A 12238-nucleotide genomic window follows, 5' to 3' on the forward strand; every position below is an offset into this window, starting at 1 on the left:
GCTCCAAGGTTAGTGGGTTGGTTTCAGGCATGGCTGCATCATGACTGTCATCAGTTTGCATAATGTTGAGCAGCCTATCACAGTCATGTTTGCCCTTCAGAATTATCTGTTCTCTAACTATAAACTGAGTTTCCTTTCCCTTTTTATCATTGACATTAAAACTCTTTTAAGATAGCCTGCTCTACTTTTTCTTATGTTCTATAGTCCTCTAAGTCTTAAAACCCGTTAGCCCCATGTCTGTGACTAGACTTCCTGCTCCTTCCTATTAAATGTCTTCACATAAGGTGAGATCCCAACCCTGAAACCCTGTGTCCCTTCTGCCCCCACCCTCACGGCCAGCCCCTTGCTCTCCTCCCTTTGCTGAGTCTGGGTGTACATACATTTGGTGCTCACTCAGAATGTCTTTGCCTTGTGGTCAGTTTTGTGCCCGAGTCCTGCCATCACTTCTAATGCTCACTCCCTGCCTTGGCCCCACCCCCACCCTTGTAGAACTTATTTATTTCCCTTTGAAATACATGTAGCATTTTACTTGGGCCACTCCTCAGCACTGAGACCTCCTTCATTTGGAGCTGCACGTCGTCTGAAGTGCTACCCTCCCCACCACAGGTCTCCTCACTGCACTCTATCTCACCCACCTGTGCATTTCCTGTATAACCAGGTTCACTGCCTTCCTGCAGGTACTCAGGAAGTGGAGCACCGGTGAATGGCTGTTTCTTCACTGTGTGTCTTACCTTTCCAGCTAGTCTATAAGCTGCTTAGATACCAGATTTTTTTTCCTGTTCATCCAAGTGTCTCTTAGATTCTTTGGGCAATAACATGTGCAGTTAATATTGGCAGCGCTAGGCTGACTGGTCCTCACTGTCCGTGTGAAAAGATGACTGTCCTCTTATCGTTTGGCCTGTTCTACTCCCGCTGCTCTCATACACGGGCCTTTTCTGAGTAAGTTAAACAAAGCATGTCTTTAAAGCCAAAGAGAAAGCTAGTTTCATTTTAGGTATTTATTTTGATGTGGATGACATCCTTGTGGACAGTTGATACTGTTTAATATCCCCTTTCTTGTTGTGCTGGGATGGGGAGGGCCTTGTCCTTTGGTTACATGGAGGCTCTGTGTTAAATGGCTGTGAGAATCACTAGCATTGCTCCATCCTAAGGCAAGATGGTCTTCTGCCAGGATGCTAGCCACTTTTCTGATTGTACCTGTCCTAAGGAGCCCTGCCTGTCCCGCAATTTACAAGGATCTAATGAGATGAGAGAAAACCTCTTATCTCAATGCATAGTATCTTTTTTAGAAACTGCTTAAATGCTTTACAAGAACTATTTGCTAAGGGGGGGGGGTATAGTTTGATGAAATATTCCCCACAAAGACTCGTGTGCTGTAGCCGTGTTTCCAGAAAGTTGTTGAGCGATGGCTTGTCTTGAGGATGCTAGCTTCCTCAGGGGGTTAGATAACCCACTTTGCCCCTTCTTTCCTCTTTCTGCAACCTGGCCACTCTGAGGCAGGCAGCTTTGTTCTCCTCACCCCACCAGAGTGCTGTGCCTCACAGCGGTGAGGGACTATCCAGGTCAAGTGTCCATGGACAGAACACTTTGTTCATGAACTAAAATAAACCCTTTCAGTTGTTTTTTCAACAATTCTGCCACAGTGATGACAAGTTGACTGATACAGTGTGTTACTGACATGTTGTGAACTAAAGTCTATATCAAGTTCACATTGCAAGAAATGTTTTGGAAAGAGGCATAGTTTTGGAAATTCATAGCAGACCTGTACAAACAGAAAAATCCTCTTTCTACCTGCTAATTAGCAACTCTGTGTATGTGTTCCATTTTGTTCTGTGGGTAGATGACAAGCTCAGTATAAGAAGACATTTCAAAGAAAATATTCTCTTATTTGTGTTAAAGTGTTGTACAGCAACAAAGATGAATGTATTGGCAGCACATCAGTGAGGAGTCGTGTATGTCTGAGCTTACATGGACTACTAAATTGTTACACACTGTGAGTACAGGCCAGAAACTTCTGTATCTATATTGCAGGAAAGAAAAGGAGGTTGGGGAGTGAGATTGTGACTTTGGAGTTGCTCTTGTCCTGCTGCACTTGCCAACAGATGGCACTAGTGTCGACTTCACTATGTTTCTTACCTTGTTAGTGATGACACAACTTACGGGGGTTTGTCTGGTCCTTTATTTTATGAATTATGTCTTGCTTTGTCTTGGGTTGGGTAGGTTCCAGAGTTGAATTCTGTTTTGTTCGCCAGGTGTGCACTGATACTCTCCTAAGAGTTATTGCCATAATAGAAGAGAACTAATATTTCTTTGAGAACCATGGTGATTTTCTTTAGAAGATTTTGAAAACATATACACTGTTCTAGTCTTCAAATTCTAATATATTTTTCTTTCACTCTTGGCATCAACTGAAGTCTTTGAGTGACCATCTGAGGAACATTCTAGCTTTATCTTGACTCTTAGAATTAACCAAAGAGTGTAAGCTTCATATCAAGTGTGCGAAACATGTTTTCTTTTTCCAAGGACTGGAAAGTCTTAGTAACTTAAAGTGCCATATTAGCAGATGACACATCTTAATTTAATGAAGAGTCTAGGTACAGAGACGTGCGCAGCAGCATTAGTGACACTAAAAGATGCCGAAGCACTCAGGGAGTAATGTCAGGAGCTCTTCCTGCTCCTCTACCTGAGAAGGCAAGACAGTGAATGGTGTTTGTATCCTGTAGACTCTTGGAACCTGTGGTGCTTGGTGGGCGCCATAGCTACCAAGAACCCCCAGAACCACTGCCTGGTAATACCACAGCCTCTCTTTTCCCACAGTCTCATCTCCTGCTGGCCCCAGCTACTGACAGACAGAAAGCGAGGGAGCTCAGGGAGACAGGCCATAGAGGTCAGTTCTCCAGGCCACTGATCACGACAGTAGTGGATGGAAAAGGGCTCTGGGCAGAGACTGATGGGGGAAGGAGTTGGCAAGTGAGTAACTGACACAGCTTTTGTTCTTTGCGGCCATCATCTCATTGCTAATAACACGTGGATTTTATGGCTTTCAAACCCTTACAAGCTAATAGGGACACCAGGAGTAAGTACAGCCAAATTAGTAAAAAGCCTGTGCTCACAAGGCAAAATTGTGATTGCTGGCAATCTTATGACCAGAAGGTTTATATTGTTAATAAAATCAAGTTTATTTTGTATGATGCAAAATAACATGTAAGTTTATTTTGATCAGGTAGAGTTGGGGGAAAATCACTTCGTATGTTAGCAACTGTATCGTCAGCTGAAATTAATCTTCACCTTATTAAGTGAAGATTGATAGAGAAATAAAATGCTGGGAAATTATTCACATGATAGAAGGGACAAAGGCTAAGTGTCTGAGGAAGAGCCATCACTCATTCTTTGTTCACAGAAGAGAGCCAAGCAGCTCTGGTGCGAATCCTGCTTTTATTTCTTATCTCCCGGGCCAGGAGAAGCTGCTGTGTGGTGGGACAGTCTGCTGGTTAGGATTCTGACCATCTGTGGGCTCCCAAGAAGCTGCACAACAGCCTGTGCCTGTGTTATGATAATGAGCCGAGGTCCTTTCTTCCCGTCTAGGACCCTTCCTATCTGGGCCCTATAGACAGAAGAAGGCAGTAGGCTTTTTGTGTCTCATTCATTTAAATGAGCTGGGGTAGGAAATTTAAATTAAGCCACTTTAATATTTCAGTCACTGGTTGAAGTGAAAGGCAGGTGCTACTTATACACATGTCCATCCTGCGCCACAGTGACTGAAGGGTTGACTCATAAAGTTGCCGCGGACAAGCTAGGCACACTCACTCTCTCCTCTTTCTCCTCCATCAGCAGTTTCCTTGGCTTGATCAATTTTTCCTTCTGTCATTATAAAATGAAAATCTGTCTGGGGTTAGTGGATCTGGAAATTACCGCTGCTGTGTTAGTAAGTGAATGCCTGTGGACCACTATTTGAAATACTTCCTTCATTTTCTAGGATTTACTCTTTAAAGCAAAAATAACTGTGATTTCACTAATGTAAGTCACATAAAATCTTTTATTAAAAAATCACAATTCTTTTAAAGTAGTTTTAAATTGGCAAGAGTAAGCCTTTAAAGATAATCTGATTCTGCTCTTGGAAAATTACTGTAAAGTCAAAAAAGTGTTCTTTTTTAATTTTAGCACATTGCTTTCTCTATAATTATATAATTTGTAATGACCTATAACTACAAAGGCAGCAATATGTAGAAGACTTAAGTCATAAATTTTTTAGTTGTCAGAGACATAAAATCTTCATTTTTTTTTAAGACTGACTTATATTTTTATTCATATGTATGTGTCCGTGTGAGCATGGGTGCACACAAGGGCCAGGAGAAGTATTGGATGCCCTGAGCTGGAGTAGCAGGCAGCTCAAGCTGATAACCTGTGTGCCACCCCTCACCCCTAACCATCATTTATGTATTAATTCTAGACTTCTTTTGGGTGTGCTGGTCTTCCATGCGATCTTTGGGTGGCATTACATTAGTGGATGCTGCGCTTGTTCTTTTTCTCATTGTTGTGACAGATACAACAACTTACGGAGAGAAAGAAGAGGTGTGTTTGTGCTCACAGTCAAGGAAGGCATGTTGGTGGCAGCACAAGATGTACTTGGCACACCAGCCACAGGGAGAAATGAATGCTTCCTTACTTCCATTTCGTCTTTTTCTCTTTTTTATTCAGTCTTGGACTCCTACCACAGAGCTAGTTCCAGGACAGCCAAAGCCAAACGGAGAAACCAAGTCTTGAAAAACAAACAAAAGATACACCCAGAAACATAGCTCCTATTTGATGCCAAATTTAGTCAACCTAACAGTAAAGACTGGCTCTCACAGACAGGCCCCCACAGACTGGCCTTCACAGACTGGCTCTCACAGACTGGCCCTCACAGACGGGCCCCCACAGACAGGCCCCCACAGACTGGCCCTCACAGACTGGCCCTCACAGACTGGCTCTCACAGACTGGCCCTCACAGACTGGCCCTCACAGACTGGCCCTCACAGACGGGCCCCCACAGACTGGCCCTCACAGACGGGCCCCCACAGACTGGCCCTCACAGACGGGCTCCCACAGACTGGCCCTCACAGATGGGCTCCCACAGACTGGCCCTCACAGACTGGCCCTCACAGACTGGCTCTCACAGACTGGCCCCCACAGACTGGCCCTCACAGACTGGCCCTCACAGACTGGCCCCCACAGACTGGCCCTCACAGATGGGCCCCCACAGACTGGCCCCCACAGATGGGCCCTCACAGACAGGCCCTCACAGACTGGCCCTCACAGACTGGCCCTCACAGACTGGCCCTCACAGACAGGCCCTCACAGACTGGCCCTCACAGACTGGCCCTCACAGACTGGCTCTCACAGACTGGCCCTCACAGACTGGCCCTCACAGAATGGCCCTCACAGACTGGCTCTCACAGACTGGCTCTCACAGACTGGCTCTCACAGAATGGCCCTCACAGATGGGCCCTCAGTGACTGGCTTTCACAGATACTTAGCAAGAACTGTGTGGTATAGACAGTTATTGTTTTAGTCACTGAATTGTGAAAATAATTTCCAGAATAAATTTCTTTTGTAGTTGGACAAAAACATAAGCAAATATTGAAAGCTAGAAACTGTTTCAGAATTTCATCTTTTAGGGCATTTCTAGTATTTCATTATTTACTTATTCATTGCTGGGATTGACCCAGGCCTTTGCATATGAGGCAGCATTTCATCCATGAGCTTAATTCCTAGTTGGAACTTCAGTTCTTGTTTAGTTTAGACTCAAATTTCTAAAATTAAATGTAACACAAATGTTAACAGCAATGCTTCCTATTAGGGCCATTTAATGTAGCTGAACATACAAGTAGAAGTTATATGCAGCAGCTACCAATTTGATGAAATGGCCTAAGAATGAAAACATTTCTATACTGGTACATGAAGGAGCCCATATTCTGAAACATCTGCAGATGGTTCTAACATAGTTAGCTTTCAGAATCACTTGTGTGAACCAGTGTCAGGTGTTTCAATTCCTAAGTTCCTGCCAGATGCTCACCTCACCTGGCTTGTTGCACACTTTTACCATAGTCCATTCTGTTGTGTTGCTTAGGAGTTCCTGAGACCTTTCTTCATGGTTTACCTGATGGTTGCCATCCCTTTGGCTCAGTGTTCAGTAAGTAGCTTAATGGCCAATGTGTGGTCAGATCCACACTAAAATCTACATGTAAGCCCATTAAACACTGACAAAGAACAAGCCCCACCATCTAAACAGCTTTGCATCTGGTTGTAGGTGTTCCAGGCTCGATGAAAATCTGGAAGGTGTTCTGAGTTCCTTGAGCATCATGTTGTTAGGGACCGCAGCATTCCCCTGGAGAGTCTCGGGCCCCATTCCTCTATTTTCTGAAACATTTGGTTAGTAAAACTCAGCGTAATCAGGAGCAGTCATTCTCTTATCTGGAGTGTCTTTTTAAAGAAAGAATAAAAATTGATATGAGAGCTGGGAAATAGCTCAGTACAGAGAGCTTGTTTGACACACACAAGGTCCCGAGTTAGAGTCACAGCTGGGAAGTGAGCAAACACAAAGCTATGAACCAAGAATGTCAGTACATGGTGTGACCCATTTGTCAGGAGGCTTAGGCAAGGGAATCACGAGTTCATGGACAGCCTGAGCTAAAAAGGAAGACACTCTTTAAAAAAAAAAAAAAAAGAGGTGGAAAAGGAAATTTGTTCAATTCTGAGACAAATGTTGGTGGTTTTAGGGTGGGCAGGTTGAGCCTTTAATGGAATTTGAGATGCAAAATATTAAGTCTTCGGCTTCAGAGCAGACAGATGTTCACAGGCAAGTGAGAACTTTCTGTGTGGTGGAGATAAGTGTGCAACAGGTAGGCTTCCCAAGATGTTGACCAATCAGCATGAGCAAGAAATAAGAATTGTATCATTACTTGTCATAAGAAGACAGGGAGGAGAAAGAGTGAGATATGGGGGAGAAAGAAGAGAATGAGTGAAAGAAAGACACAGATCAAGTGCACATGGCTGAGCTCTCCGGTTCCATCCCTCACCCTAGGATCTGTGATGCTTCCTCCCTCTGTTCCCACAGTCCCTCAGGAGTGCAGCCTAAGTCCCCTGGTTAGTTCTTGGTGATGTTAGCAACAGAAGTATTGGAAGCCCCATACTATCTTGAGTGCATTAGATTTGTATCCAGATTCCACTAGTGGAAAAACGAAGGGATAAAGGTGAATATCCCCTTCTACCAGTTACTTTGAAATAGTAGGGTTTTCATCCATTACTGCCTTGACAGTTCTTTTACATATCAGTTAACAGAATATTTTCCCTCCCTCCCTCTCTCTTTTTCTCTTCCTCCCTCCCTCCCTCCCTTCTCTTTCTTCCTTGTTTATTTTTGAGCCTCCCTGTACATCTCGGGCTGACCTAGCACTCACTAGGTAGAAGCAGCCTGACTGTAAACCTGTGGGGTTTTCCTGTCTCTGCCCCTCTACTTGGATTGCGAGCATGTGCCACCACACCTGGCATGCAAAATTTATTTCCAAGGCTAGAAAAATATGGTAATATTTAAATTAACAAAACATCTGTGCTGTGTGACTCTAGTCAATCATTAACTGGTTGAAGAAAGCTGCCAACAGTGAGTCACCCAAGAAATAGTTATATTTTGAAGCAGTCTGTGAACACAGGTGAGGTGGAGTTGGGTGTAAATCCCATTTTACTTAATCTGATAACTAATAATAGTGGGCATTCCTCGATGTTATAGTAAATGCTGTTTGTAATTCAGGAAGTTCAGATGCTGTGGAAAGTATAGGAGAGCTGACAGCAATGACCCCAGTCTACGTTAGAGTTAATAACAGTTACTCCTTGACTTCATGATAACCATACAAGCTGGGGGGCTCTGCTGTCCTCCTTGCACCTGTAGTGCTGGAGCTCAAACTCAGGCCCTCATGTGCTAAGCACATGCTGTGTCCCCAGGGTACACCCCAGGGTAAGCTGCTTCTCTGGTTCTGTAAGTGTGCATCTAAAGTCAAGTAGACTCAGCAGCAATGAGCACATGCTCTGTGAACACAAGTTCATGTTCCCTGAGCCTCCGTTGGCTTCGTGCTAAAATGCTCAGACCACTGTCATATAGATGTGTCTCCGAGCAGCCTTTGTACATGTTTACTAGCTCCCATGCTTGGGAGTTAGATGCGATCTGTGCTCCCACAGGCTGTGCTGTATGGCTGAGCAGTTCTACCCCACTGTAACCGTGATCAGCTAACCTGGAATAGTTAGGTTGAAATGGTTACCTGCTCTGAACTCTGACCCAAATCCAGATATAGTTATGGATCCTCTAAATAGTTAGGAAACTTAACAATAAATACAATACTCTAAGTAATTATCTTGTGAGGTGTTTTTTATGTTTGTCAGAATCTACCAGACACTTACCCTTTGGTGGTAAATCTCAGCAGATCCAAAACTTTCCAAAGGCTCAAGTTGAAAAGTGTATTTAAACAACATTATATAACAGGACTTAGAAATTTACCCTGGGAAGTGAATAGAGTGTTCTTGATGAGATCTTTGAGATTCTTTTTAAAAAAGTATTTGTTATTTACATTACTACACATATATAAAATAAACTATATATAGCAAGAAGAACCACAAAACAATCAGGAATTACATTCAAGTTACATTCATAGTGATTTGGCTGTTTGTATTTGGCAACCTTGAAGACGTTTTCTTATCTCAGTGAGTGTAAATTTCTGAATGTAACTCAATATCGACCATATCTCATCTCTATCAACTTAAAACATCTATCTAGACCCAAAAACATCCTAACCCCCAGACAACCAACTTTAATTATAAAACTAAATTATTTGGTCTTCAATCCCATCAGAGACTTGAGAAGGAGCAAAATCATCACCTGAGTAAGCATGAAGTACAGGTTAGCAGCTTCCATAGTAAAAACAAACAAATAAACAAAAAATGACAGAGACAGTTTGCTGCCTGAACAGTCACCCATAACTCTCTAAAACATTGAGCATCACCTTTGGCCTTCTGTCTCAGTATATCAGACAGACAATTGTGAGGCAGGAGCTATCGAGGACTTGCTTACCCTGTCTTGGCAGAGTTTGGGCCATTGACTCTGCCTGCATCCAAGCTTGCCAAGTTTTAGGCAGAATTCTGTCAGTAGTTGAAATGAAAACATTTTGCCCCATGGCTGGTTTGCCACATTTGAAACCATCTCCATAAAGAGACCTACAGAATATGGCATTTAAAGATGTATATTGTTTTAATGATTCTTTGACAGTAAGACAGTTTGACTCCTGGTAGCACCTAGTCTACCTCAGGGGTGATGATGATGAGAGAGTCTTTAACATCCCTACAAAATCACACCTTTTGCAAACAAAACACTGTTTGCTACTGCCAACATTTCCTTGTGGTCAGTAGAGGGAGCACAAGGTTTCTACCAGCTCCTCTCAGAGAACTGAAGTGACTGAAGTCACTTGGAGTGGCATACTGGGAGTGAGTTCTAGGTTAGTTCTTGTTGCTTCATGTGTTATGAACTATAAAAAAATTAAATATTGCCAAGTAGAAAGTTAAGAACTGTAAAGATAGAATGTATCACCAATTTTAGAGACCCTATTTTAAGCTGTTGAGATACATCACAAGAAAAGTTTTGCATAATTCCTTTAAAATTTACATTTTTGGATAATAATGTATAGATTGATTAAGGACTAAAATGTCATCTTATTGAAAGTTTTATCTCTTTATGTTGCATTCTCATAAGTTCTGAGGGCCATTAGAGGGCTATTTGAAATGGTTGCTTATATGAAATGCTGAAAATTTTGTGAAAGGACCAAGACAGTGGCCCCTAAGCTGTGTTGGGATTAAGGACTTAATTATTAAAAATAGTATATGTTTTTGTTCAAAAAAAGATTGTCCATCAAAGTATCTTTTATAAATCTGGCTGGTCATTTCTGTGACACAATACATGTTATACAAGCATTTGGTGACTTGGTTTGTAAAAAAGTTATCAATTAATGTTCGGAAGAACAGTCAGCAAAGTTCCTGGTTCCTGTAGGGAGAGAACGGTCTGGGCTTGAGAGGGAGTGCTTACTTCCATGAGGCTAACAGGGGCGGGGCTTAGAAATGCAGTTAGGAGCCAGTGCTTGGTCCTGCAGTCCTAGGAGGCCATGGGAACTGTTTAATACATGTACCAGTTTTACTGTCAACGACACTGAAACCCACGGTGTTCCTGAGTTTCTTGCCCAAGATTAGTCACAGCTAGATGGAGGCCAGAGCTAGGATTAATTTCTTCCATATGACTGGATATAAAGTATATTAATAACAGAATCAAGAAGGTGGCAGATTGTGGAATTACTTTGTATGTGTAGAGAATAAGTTTTATGTAGATGTGATTCATCATCTTTTTAGTAAAGAACTGTGGACCAGCTTTTGGTTTGTTAAGATGAGAAATTAAATAAAGAAAGCTGGAATAATTCGTGAAACTATTTCAAGGGTAGGATGATCTGATTTAAGAGTAGGCACAAGGCAATGATCTTCCTGGCAACTTCTGAGGCATTTTATTAATAATAAACAGCAGTGATGATGTCGTTAATAGCGAGTATCTCTTCCTAGATGCACAGCAACATGTCAGACACTCGTGTCTAGTGGTGCTGCGGCTGTGGGTGCCGCACACAGACTATGTCACTTGTGGATGAAGAATCGGAAGCCCACAAAGATTGAGTGGTTACCTGCACACACAGCACATCAGCTATAGGATCAGAGTTTGAATCCTTATGTATTTGAATCTCAAACTTGAGAATGGATAAGACCTCTCCTTCCAAGGTTCCTTTTAGATTTTAAAAAAATTTAATAAAGAAATACGACAAAAACTAAAAAGCAAACAAAAAAAAACCTTGAGAACAAGACAGACAGCTCCCAGAACACCTTCGAAGAAAGCTTCCAATCCCAATTGGTCCAGCATTTCAGACTGTCCCACATAAGACTCTAATTAAGCCTAGAATTTCTCAACATTTAGAAACTGGACCACAGATGCTATTCCTAGCTTGTTTAACCATTTCCCCAAATTTATTTCGGCCCCTACAAAAGTATTATTCATCCCAAATCAGCCAGAAGAAACCTTAAGAGAATGATGCCCCATCTCCCTTAAGAGGGGGCACCAGGCAGGTTTTTTGGTTGCTTTCTTGAGCTATAGAAGGTTATTTTCAAAGGGAGTTGGTTATAAGTTACTATTGGTCTTATTTAGAGAGAAAACAAGGTTGGACTCAGGGATGTCTCTCTTTTTCTTTATCCTCTATTCTGGTATAGAATTTTGTATATAGATGCAAAGTAAGTTTAATTTTAGATACAGTGGTATAGAATTCAAATGTAAGATTATTCTTCATACACATTATGTATATTTCTACTCTAATATGAGGTATTGTACCCATATAACTCAATTATAATATAAGGTTTACTTCCAGTACTTTGAAAGTGATATTGCAGGCTGTTTAGGATAAATAAGTTATACAAGTTAATTGTTGAACAAATCATGGTCATATCAATTACTAGTTTATTTTTATCACAAGAATATACATCTTAGGTACAACAGATAGATATGATTCTATAGAAAGATAAGATAAAATAGATAAGGTCTTCAAAAACCTCAGAGACATGCAGAATATGGCATTTAAAAACATTTTTATTATTTTAAAGATTCACTGACAATGAGACACCCAGCCTACCTCAAAGAGGATGATGAACATCAAATAACCTCCTTATGGAGATGGCTTTAAATGTGGCAAACAAGCCACTGGACAAAATGTCCTTGTTTTGACGCCATACAGAATTCTGCCCTAAAAAGGGCAAGCTTGGATGCAGGCAGAGTTGATGGCCAAACTCTGCCAAGACAGGGTAAGCAAGTCCTCAATAGTTCCTGCCTCACAAATGTGTCTGTCAGATATAGTGATCCAGAAGGCTGAAGATGATGCTCCAACATTATAGAGAGTGTTGGGGGACTGTTCAGGTAGCAAACTGTCTCTGTCATCTTCTCATTTGGAAAGCTACTAGCCTGCACTCCTGGTATACTCAGGTAATCAATTTTATTCCTTCTCAAATCTCTGATGGGGTTGAGTTGAAGACCATATAGTTTAGTTTTACAATTAAGCTTAGTTGTTTAGGGCTTAAGATGGTTTTAGGTCTAGATAGATGTTTTACGTTGATAATGATGAGATAAGATAGATACTGATTTACA

At 41.8% G+C, this 12238-nt stretch overlaps 1 protein-coding gene across 1 annotated transcript in view; it reads left to right on the forward strand.

The window, feature by feature from the left end:
• Nubpl (NUBP iron-sulfur cluster assembly factor, mitochondrial) overlaps positions 1-12238 on the forward strand; it is a 162626-nt gene that overhangs the window by 122908 nt on the left and 27480 nt on the right. The window lies entirely within an intron of this gene.

The sequence above is a fragment of the Acomys russatus genome, chromosome 1 (assembly GCF_903995435.1).
Source record: "Acomys russatus chromosome 1, mAcoRus1.1, whole genome shotgun sequence".
In the NCBI taxonomy this organism is placed as follows: domain Eukaryota; kingdom Metazoa; phylum Chordata; class Mammalia; order Rodentia; family Muridae; genus Acomys; species Acomys russatus.